The sequence below is a fragment of the Triticum dicoccoides genome, chromosome 1A (assembly GCF_002162155.2).
Source record: "Triticum dicoccoides isolate Atlit2015 ecotype Zavitan chromosome 1A, WEW_v2.0, whole genome shotgun sequence".
Lineage (NCBI taxonomy): Eukaryota > Viridiplantae > Streptophyta > Magnoliopsida > Poales > Poaceae > Triticum > Triticum dicoccoides.
In genome coordinates, this window is record NC_041380.1 from 127,363,890 (window position 1) to 127,372,676 (window position 8,787).

Consider the following 8,787-nt stretch of genomic DNA (forward strand, 5'->3'; position numbering starts at 1 on the left):
CGCTTCTGCTTTCGACTGGAGTTTCCTCCTCCGGTTTCATGGGTGACTGATTTGTGCTTGCCACTCCGGAGTCGGTCTTCTTCTTCACCGTTGGCATATTTGGTGGCAATTTCCATCATCCGAGTCAGAGTCATATCTCCTGTCTGACCGAATTTCATATTCAACTCCCGATACTTGACGCCTTCTTTAAAGGCACAAATTGCCTAGTGATCAGACACATTCTACACCGTGTGATGCAATGTGATCCATCTCTGGATATAATCCCTCAAAGACTCATTCGATTTCTGCACGCAACACTGTAATTCAGTTAGCCCTGCCGGCCGTTTGCAAGTACCTTCGAATGTTCTGACAAATACTCGGGCAAGATCTTCCCAAGTATAAATACTGCTTGGTGCTAACTGATTCAGCCATGCTCTAGCCGAGCCCTCCAGCATTAGAGGAAGGTGTTTCATGGCCACTTCATCATTGCCACCACCAATCTGGACAGCCACTCGGTAGTATTCAAGCCAAGTATCAGGCTTGGACTCACCAGTGAACTTACTGACTCCAGTCGCCAACCTGAAGTTGGGGGGAATCACTGCAGCCCTGATGGCTCTGCTGAAGCACTCCAGACCTAAGACATGCATCTTGCTGTTGGTTGGTATATCTCTGTCACGACCCTCTCGGTGAGCTCTGTTTCTGTCGACCAAGCCCTGAACGAGAATAGATCTCGCATCAAAGCCCGGCTCTCTGGGGGGGTCAACTGGAATCCCTCGCCCCATACTGTGAGGGCGTCTGTCATCATGTTGCTGAGGCACGTACGACCCACTCTTTGGGGGAGGTGTGGGCACTCGACGACGATCATCGCGATCGACTCGGTGATCATACTGCTCACGGTTTCTGTACTGATCTCGTCGGTCTCCACGTCCCTCACGCCTCGGGGGCGATCTTGGGCTGTGAGCCGGCTAAACTGTGTCTGCAACCATGGACCTTCTATGGATCCTATTCCGCGACTGAGATACTGTTGTATTCCTCTCCTGCCGCACGGAGCAAAGCTCGGATCTGCACCAGACCTCGACCAGCTTCTGACTGGGAAGGTTGGATCGAATCCGCTATCCGGGTTGCAACTGCGAGATTCTGGATCGGAGTTCGGTATACCTGAGTCGGAGGTGGAAAGAGTTGACGTCGACTGGATTCAGGAGTACGCTGTCGAGCACGCTCGTCGAGTGCGCGCTAGAGATTCTCCAGTCGAGTGCGCTCAGCCAAGTTGGCCAGGCGCGCCTCCTCCAAGGCCTGGGCCTCAGGGGTTTCTCCAACGATAGGAGTGTGAAGTGCATACATGTTCCAGCGGCGAAGTTCTTCTCCCCGCTGCGAGGAGAGGGGTTCGGGGCGGTACTCTTCATGAATACGCGACGGATCGCCGCCCCCATCGCCTCCGTCTTCACGGGTGAAGCCAGGAGGACTGCACGGTCCATTGACCATCAAAACTTCTGCCGTGGGGTCGCTACTATCGCACTCGGATGCAGTCTCTACGGAGCTAGTCGACAGATCGAACCGGCCGTAGAGGGTTTTGTCGGGCTCAATTGCCATGACTTGAGGGGTGGCCGACTGGCGAGCCACCGCATGCTTCACCCATCGCTGAAGCCTTGATCGACCGGAACATTTGCTCTGGCGGGCCACAGGGAGGGGGGAAGCCATAGGGGTCAACCGATACTGTGTAGACGGCTACCGCAGGAGGACGCCGCGGACGCACGTGCGAAAGTGTGTTGCCCCGCGGACGGGGAGTGCATCGACGTCGAGTGGAGCCTCCTGAAGCCAAGCGGAGTCGTCGGCGACAAACACGAGCGCGCCGAGACGGATCTCGCGGCCCTCAGCCAAACCTCCGCCTGAAACCATGATGAAGGGGATTGGAAAAATTGCAACTTCTCCAAAAAGTCGCTAAGACACCTGCCCCAAGGTGGTCGCGAACTGCCATGGTTCTAAGTCTGACAGTAGAATGGGGGGTAGGTATGTAGAGGCAAGATCCTAGCTATGGAGGAGTTGTACACGCGAGTTTTACGAGTTCAGGCCCTTCTCGGAGGAAGTAAAATCCCTACGTCTCGGAGCCCGGAAGCGGTCGACTGGATATATGCGTGTGAGTTACAGGGGGTGCGAACCCTTGTCCCGGAGGAGGGGGTGGCTTATATAGAGTGCGCTAGGACCCCAGCCAGCCCACGCTACAAAGGGTTCAATGTACATTAAGGCAGGGCGTTACTGGTAACACTAGTAATAAAGAGATATAAATGATCTTTAAGGTTACAGAGTGAATGACCGACCGTTATCATCCTGAGTGACGTTAGGCCTTCTACACTCCGAGTGGTTTCTTGTGTCGCCGAGTGTCTTCAAGACTGACGACTGGAACATAACTTTATGGTCGAGTGGATGATGACTTTTCTTCGACTGCTTCTGGTTCTTTTAGAGGTTAACTTGGGGAGGGTATCTTGGACAGATCCATGACCCTACCCTAGGTACATAGCTTCGTCAATACCTCCCTTCTTAGGGACACAATGGACAGGGTTTACCCACTGACTATCAGCAACGGGATAAATTATACCTGCTTCAAGGAGCTTTAATATTTCCTTTCTTACCACTTCTTTCATCTTAGGATTTAGCCGTCGTTGGTGATAAATAACTGGTTTGGCGTATTTCTCCAAATTTATTTTGTGTTGACATAGAGTGGGACTAATGCCCTTAAGATCATCAAGTGTATATCCAATAGCAGCACCGTGCTTCTTCAGAGTTTTCAATAATTTCTCTTCTTCATGCTCTGAAAGGTTAGCACTAATAATAATAGGATATGTCTTCTTTTCATCAAGATAAGCATATTTAAGAGTATCAGGCAATGGTTTAAGCTCAAACACGGGATCACCCTTAGGTGGAGGAGGATCCCCTAGAATTTCAACAGGCAAGTTGTGTTTCAGAATAGGTCCCTGTTTGTGGGGACCCCGACTCATGAGTCGTGATCACCTAATGCATGTGTACAGTGATCCCAGAGATCAATGCTCACTGAACACACAGAAGCTGAATAACAAGAGTCTTACATCCATACATACTGTCTTACATAAATTATGACCATTATGGTCAAGTCTTGAGTATAACTTCGCAGCAGAAAACTTCAATAACAACTTGGACCCATGCCATCTGCCTTAACCCTACAGGCATTCTGACTGGGAAGCGTCCTAGCTCGCACGATCGTCACCAAAGAACTCTTCAATATATCTTGTGTTTCATGCCTGGCCAATAAAATAACTAGTGGCAAGCCAATGAGTACTTTGAATGTACTCGCAAGCAACCCATGTTTTGGTTCAAGATACAACAATGCATGATATAGGTAAATTTTTGCAGAAAGCTAGTTTTGAGTGCAATGACATGTTCAACAACTTGTAAGACATGCATCAGGAGAATTCAATTAACCATGAGGACAGGTTACAGATATCAACATAAATAGAGTGGGCATCAACCCAACTCAATCATGTCAAGTCCTTTGACTTGACCCAAGTAGTTCTTCCCACTTATCCAAACACACACACACTGGTTTGTAAACATGTGGACGTAGCCCAAGAGCGGTTACCCAACTGTCGTTGACCGTGGACACGGCTATTCGAATAGTTTTACACTTTGCAGAGGTTGCACACTTTACCCATAAGATCCGGGGAACTTCCGTGTCATCCACGACCCGCGGTACCTCAAGTACCCGGGGTAAGCACCCGATCACTATCTTTCCCTAGACGACACTAACATGGAGTCCACTCGATTGGTAGTAACCCCTGTGCCCAACATTTCACAACTTAAAATTGTGGAGCCTCGCTCCTATATTCATCACATACCACTGGCACGGGGTACCAACAGTGTGTCCGGTGCCCCATAAAAATGTTCTTGGCCGCCCTACCTGGCACGACCCCATCCCGAGAGAGCGCACCAACAACTCTCCCGTCACTAGTAATGCGGGCTCCAATCTAGTATCGGCCTAGGTAATCAATAATGCCCTTTCCCATACAAGGGTAGAGTGGTTGCGCATGTAAGGTTGGAATAACGGTCGCAACTTAAACCAATCTGTTTTGAAAAACAACACACACACTTGCCTCGGTACACCACTTCATCATCAAGTGGTTACCCAACTCATCATCTCCCTCGGGCATAAGTGGCACCCGACGGGGTTTTCGAAAAGTCCTTTGAAAATACTTTGTCTCCATCACCATGCATATCCCCGTCCCTTTTTGCGTAGCAACTACTTTAGCATCCTATCTACTCCCACCGGCATAACCCTCATAAGGAGGTAGGGTCATGCACAATGCAAGTATCAACAAGGAAGTAACAGAGGCAACCATCAAAGTGGTTCCACCTCATCATGATTCCGTTGCAACAACAATATGGTGCTATATGTCATGCATAAAAAGGGTTTCATAGACATGGTCAAAGGGCTGCTTGCCTGGCTCAACAAAGTCTTCTGGGTCTTCAAAGTCTTCTGGTTCAACTCCTTCGTCAGCAACGCAATCTATCGTCACAAAATAATAACGAGAAAAATAAGGCAATAACAAAACAAAAAAACCAAAGTGCTCACAAAAAATGTCAACTTATTTTTGTTAAATACTAGGGTGAAAACTAAGAAGGGGAAAATTCCTAGTTTTGGATTTGGAGTTAGGGGGACAGAGTAGTGGATTTTCAAACCGAGATCTTATTGTTCAAATTTGAATTTAAATTTGAACAGTGCAGAAAAGTGTAATGGATGGGTATGAAAGTTATATCAATAAATAGGTGGGATTATTCTAAGATTTTAGGATTGGAATTATTCCATTTGGATAAATGTTTTATCCCGTGGAATTTTTATAAAACAGACAGAAAAGGAAAAAGAAAAGTGACACTGTGCCACTGGGCCAGAAAGGCCACAATGCAGCAGGCCCAGAGGAAATATCAGCCCGCACATGGCTGCCACGTCGAACACGTAAAGGCGAAGTACGCCTTCGACCGACGGCGAACCGGTGCGCGCGCGTGCATTTTTAAACCCGACGGGTGGGTCCCACCTGTCAGGGCGTGAGGCTGACGGACAGGGTCCACGGCCGTCATCGTCTACCTCCGTCCAGAGGCGATGGCGAGCTCGCCGGCGGTGATATAGGGCACGGGAGGATGCGTGGGTGGTACCGTTGTGCTCAGGGAGGAGCCACCCTTCGGATGGAGGTGGAGTTGGTTGCCGGGGTGGCCTGGTTCGCCGGCGACGAGGAGGCACGGCGGAGTTGCTTCGGGTGGCGGCGGTTCCGATCGTTTCCGGCAGCTAAAGAGAGGGGAAACAGGGGGGAAATGGCCAATGGGCTCCTGCAGTTCTAGATCGAGTGAGAGCGGTAGCGGAGAAGGCGTATACCTCTGGATCGATGGCGACCCGAGGCGGCGGAGCTCCGGTCGATCCTGAGCACAGAAGCCCCTTGAGGACGTTTGGGTGGTGCGGGCGTGCTCTTGGGGGTGTGAGGAGGAGGCGGATGCTACTGGAGTGGCCCGGGGCGGCTTATATAGCCGGGCACCGGTCCACCATGGACTCGTGCGCCGGCAAGGTCACGGGCGAGGCCAGAGGCCGTGAGGGCACTCGTGAACAAGTCCAGACTGTTCGTGGATCAGGTCCATGTCCAGAGGAGGGAAGGGAAGGAGCGGGGAAGGCTCCAGAGAGCTCGCACATGTGAGGCCATGCATTGGAGCTTGCAGGCGGTCGGCGCGCGTGCGAGGGAGGCCACAGGAGGGAGAAGGAGGAGGGGGACAGAGGCGTGGCATGATGCAGACATCGAGGCGCATCGTCGGGCGCGCTGGGGAGGCCCGAGGTGGCCGGAGGCGGTTGGGAGGGGGCGGCTACAATGCGGGAGCGCACTGTAGCGTGCTCCAGAGCGCCCAAATGGCCGGCATGGATATTTTTTATGCAAGGTGTGCGCGGCCAAATATGTCTGGTAGCTCTAGGGTGTAGTAAAGAAAGGGGGAGGGGCTTTGGATGCCCTGGGTGGCCAGTAGGAGAAGAGGGAGGTGGAAGAAGAGGGAGAGAGTGGCTGTCCAGGGAGGTAAATGGGGGTATTATACCCCTCAATTATTGAGCAATGGCAAGGGGAGAGTTACTGGAGGTAGGAGAGGATCAGGATCAGTTGTGGTACAAAGTTGAGCTCATGGAGATAAGTGGAAGAGGTCAAAAATGGTATTTTGGTAAAATGTCAGAAGGTGTTTGATAATGGTTTGGGCAAGTAGATGATTTCCATTTGCCATGATACTCAACAGGGTGAAATTACACATATAATTAGGGCCTTCCACCAATTTGGAGCTTATTTGAGCCAAGTTGCCAATGCAACTTTTGTAAACCCTAGAAATCAACAGAAATGGACTTGTGTAGATCTAGTTGAGAAAATCACTTCCCCTTGATGCACCACTTGGTGTAGTGGCCTCATTTGGTCATGTGAACATGCTCACAAAAGTTGGGGTCAAGGAGAGAAAGTTGGTAGTACAAAGTTGTTCAAATTTGATTCTGGTGAGAGAGGGTTTTGGGGCACTTTGATCAAGATAACATTCTCTCCAACTTGTGCCATTTGGTATAGATGAATGATTAGACCATTTGAGCATGTGCACCAAGTTTTAGAACATCTTGACATGTTTGGCAATGTAAAGTTGCTCAAACTTCAAAATGGACAGAAATGGTTTTGAGGGGATTTCATAGGGTTATACTATTCTCCATGACATGAGACTTGGCAAGATCATCCAACATGTCATATGTGACATGCTAGAATTTTCTTGGAATTTTTGGGGAATATATCCTTTGTAAATATTTAAAAAGCTTGAAATATCCAGAAAGGGTATTTGAGGGATTTTACCATGTGTTGAAACTCTTATATATGGACAACATATGTCCACTGAGTTTCTCTAGGTTTTTGTCAAATATTTTTGAAACAATAAAATAATTTTCCCTATTAAAGACCATTTCTGGCCTTCAGAAAAAGCTTTTAAATAAAATAGGAAAATAACTTTTAAAATTATATTTTTGTGGTTTATGGGAGTCCTATATCTAATAGGATTCAAATATACTTTTTGAAAGATTTTTCCCACCCCAAATCAAGTAATTGCAATGCAAACCTCAATTCAGGGGGTTTTGGAAAACTAATTTTTGAAAATACTATTTGGCCAAATTACTTTTGTAAGAAAATACTATATTGCACTATACACATGGCATGATCATTGTGCAGAAGTTTGGGGCAAGGAGATGAAGTATGGGAGGGGGAGTTGTGTTGACTTTAAAGAGCACTTGAAAAACACAGAGAGAAAACCAACTCCAAATAAAAGCCAAATAATGCAAAAGTTTTCGTCAAACCACACTTTATCATGATTTATTAGCTTAAGTGTTGTGGCATGAAAATCAGGGTCTGACACTGTTTAAAGAATACTTCATCTATTTCCCTACATATCATTTTCATGGTCTAGTAAATATTGTTCTAACGGATCAGTAGGAGGCACGACAATAGAAGCAAGACCAATAATTTCATCTTTACTAGGTAATTCTTTATCATGGGGTTGTCTACGAAATTTAGCAAAATTAAACTCATGAGACATATCCCCTGAACCAACAGAAATAATATCCTTATTGCAGTCTATCTTAGCATTAACAGTATTCAAGAAGGGTCTACCAAAAATAATGGGACAAAAGTCATCTTGTGGGGAACCGAGAACAAGAAAATCAGCAGGGTATTTAACTTTCCCACACAAGACTTCAACATCTCTAACAATCCCAACTGGTGAAATAGTATCTCTATTGGCAAGCTTAATTGTAACATCAATCTCTTCTATCTCAGCGGGTGCAATATCATGCATAATTTCTTGGTATAAGGAATGACTGCACTAGCACTAGCACCCGTATCACATAAGCCATGATAACAATGATCTCCTATTTTAACAGAAATAACAGGCATGCCTACAACAGGTCTATGTTTATTTTTAGCATCAGGTCTAGCAATTCTAGCAGCTTCATTGCAGAAGTAAATAACATGCCCATCAATATTATCGGCCAAGAGATCTTTAACCATAGAAATACTAGGTTCAACTTTAATTTTCTCAGGGGGTTTAGGTGTCTTAACATTACTTTTGTTAACCACAGTTGAAGCTTTAGCATGATTCTTTATTCTAACAGGGAAATGTGGTTTCTCAATATAAGCAGCAGGAACAACAGGATCATCATAAGTGATAGTCTTTTCTTCAACTTTAATAGGTGCAACTACTTTTACTTCAATGGGAGGATTATATTTAAACCACTTCTCCTTAGGGAGATCAACATGAGTAGCAAAGGATTCACAGATAGAAGCTACTATCGAGTCAAGTCCATATTTAGTGCTAAATTCACGGAAAGCATAGGTATCCATAAAAGATTTAACACAATCAAACTTAGGTGTTATACCTGACTCCTTACCTTCGTCGAGGTCCCAATCTTTAGAGTTGGGTTTAATCCTTTCCAATAAATCCTATTTAATTCAATAGTCTTCATCATAAAAGATCCAGTACAAGAAGTACCGAGCATGGAGCGATTACTAACAGAAAGCCGAGCATAATTTTTTTGAATAATCATTTATCTTGAGAGCTCATGATTGGGGCATGAATATAACATTGACTTAAGCCTCCCCCAAGCTTGAGCAATGCTTTCTCCTTCATGAGGCCAAAAATTTTATATATAATTACGATTATGATAAACAAGATGCATAGGATGAAACTTCTGATAAAATTCCAATTTCAAACGCTTGTAGTCCCATGATCCCGTATCATCAC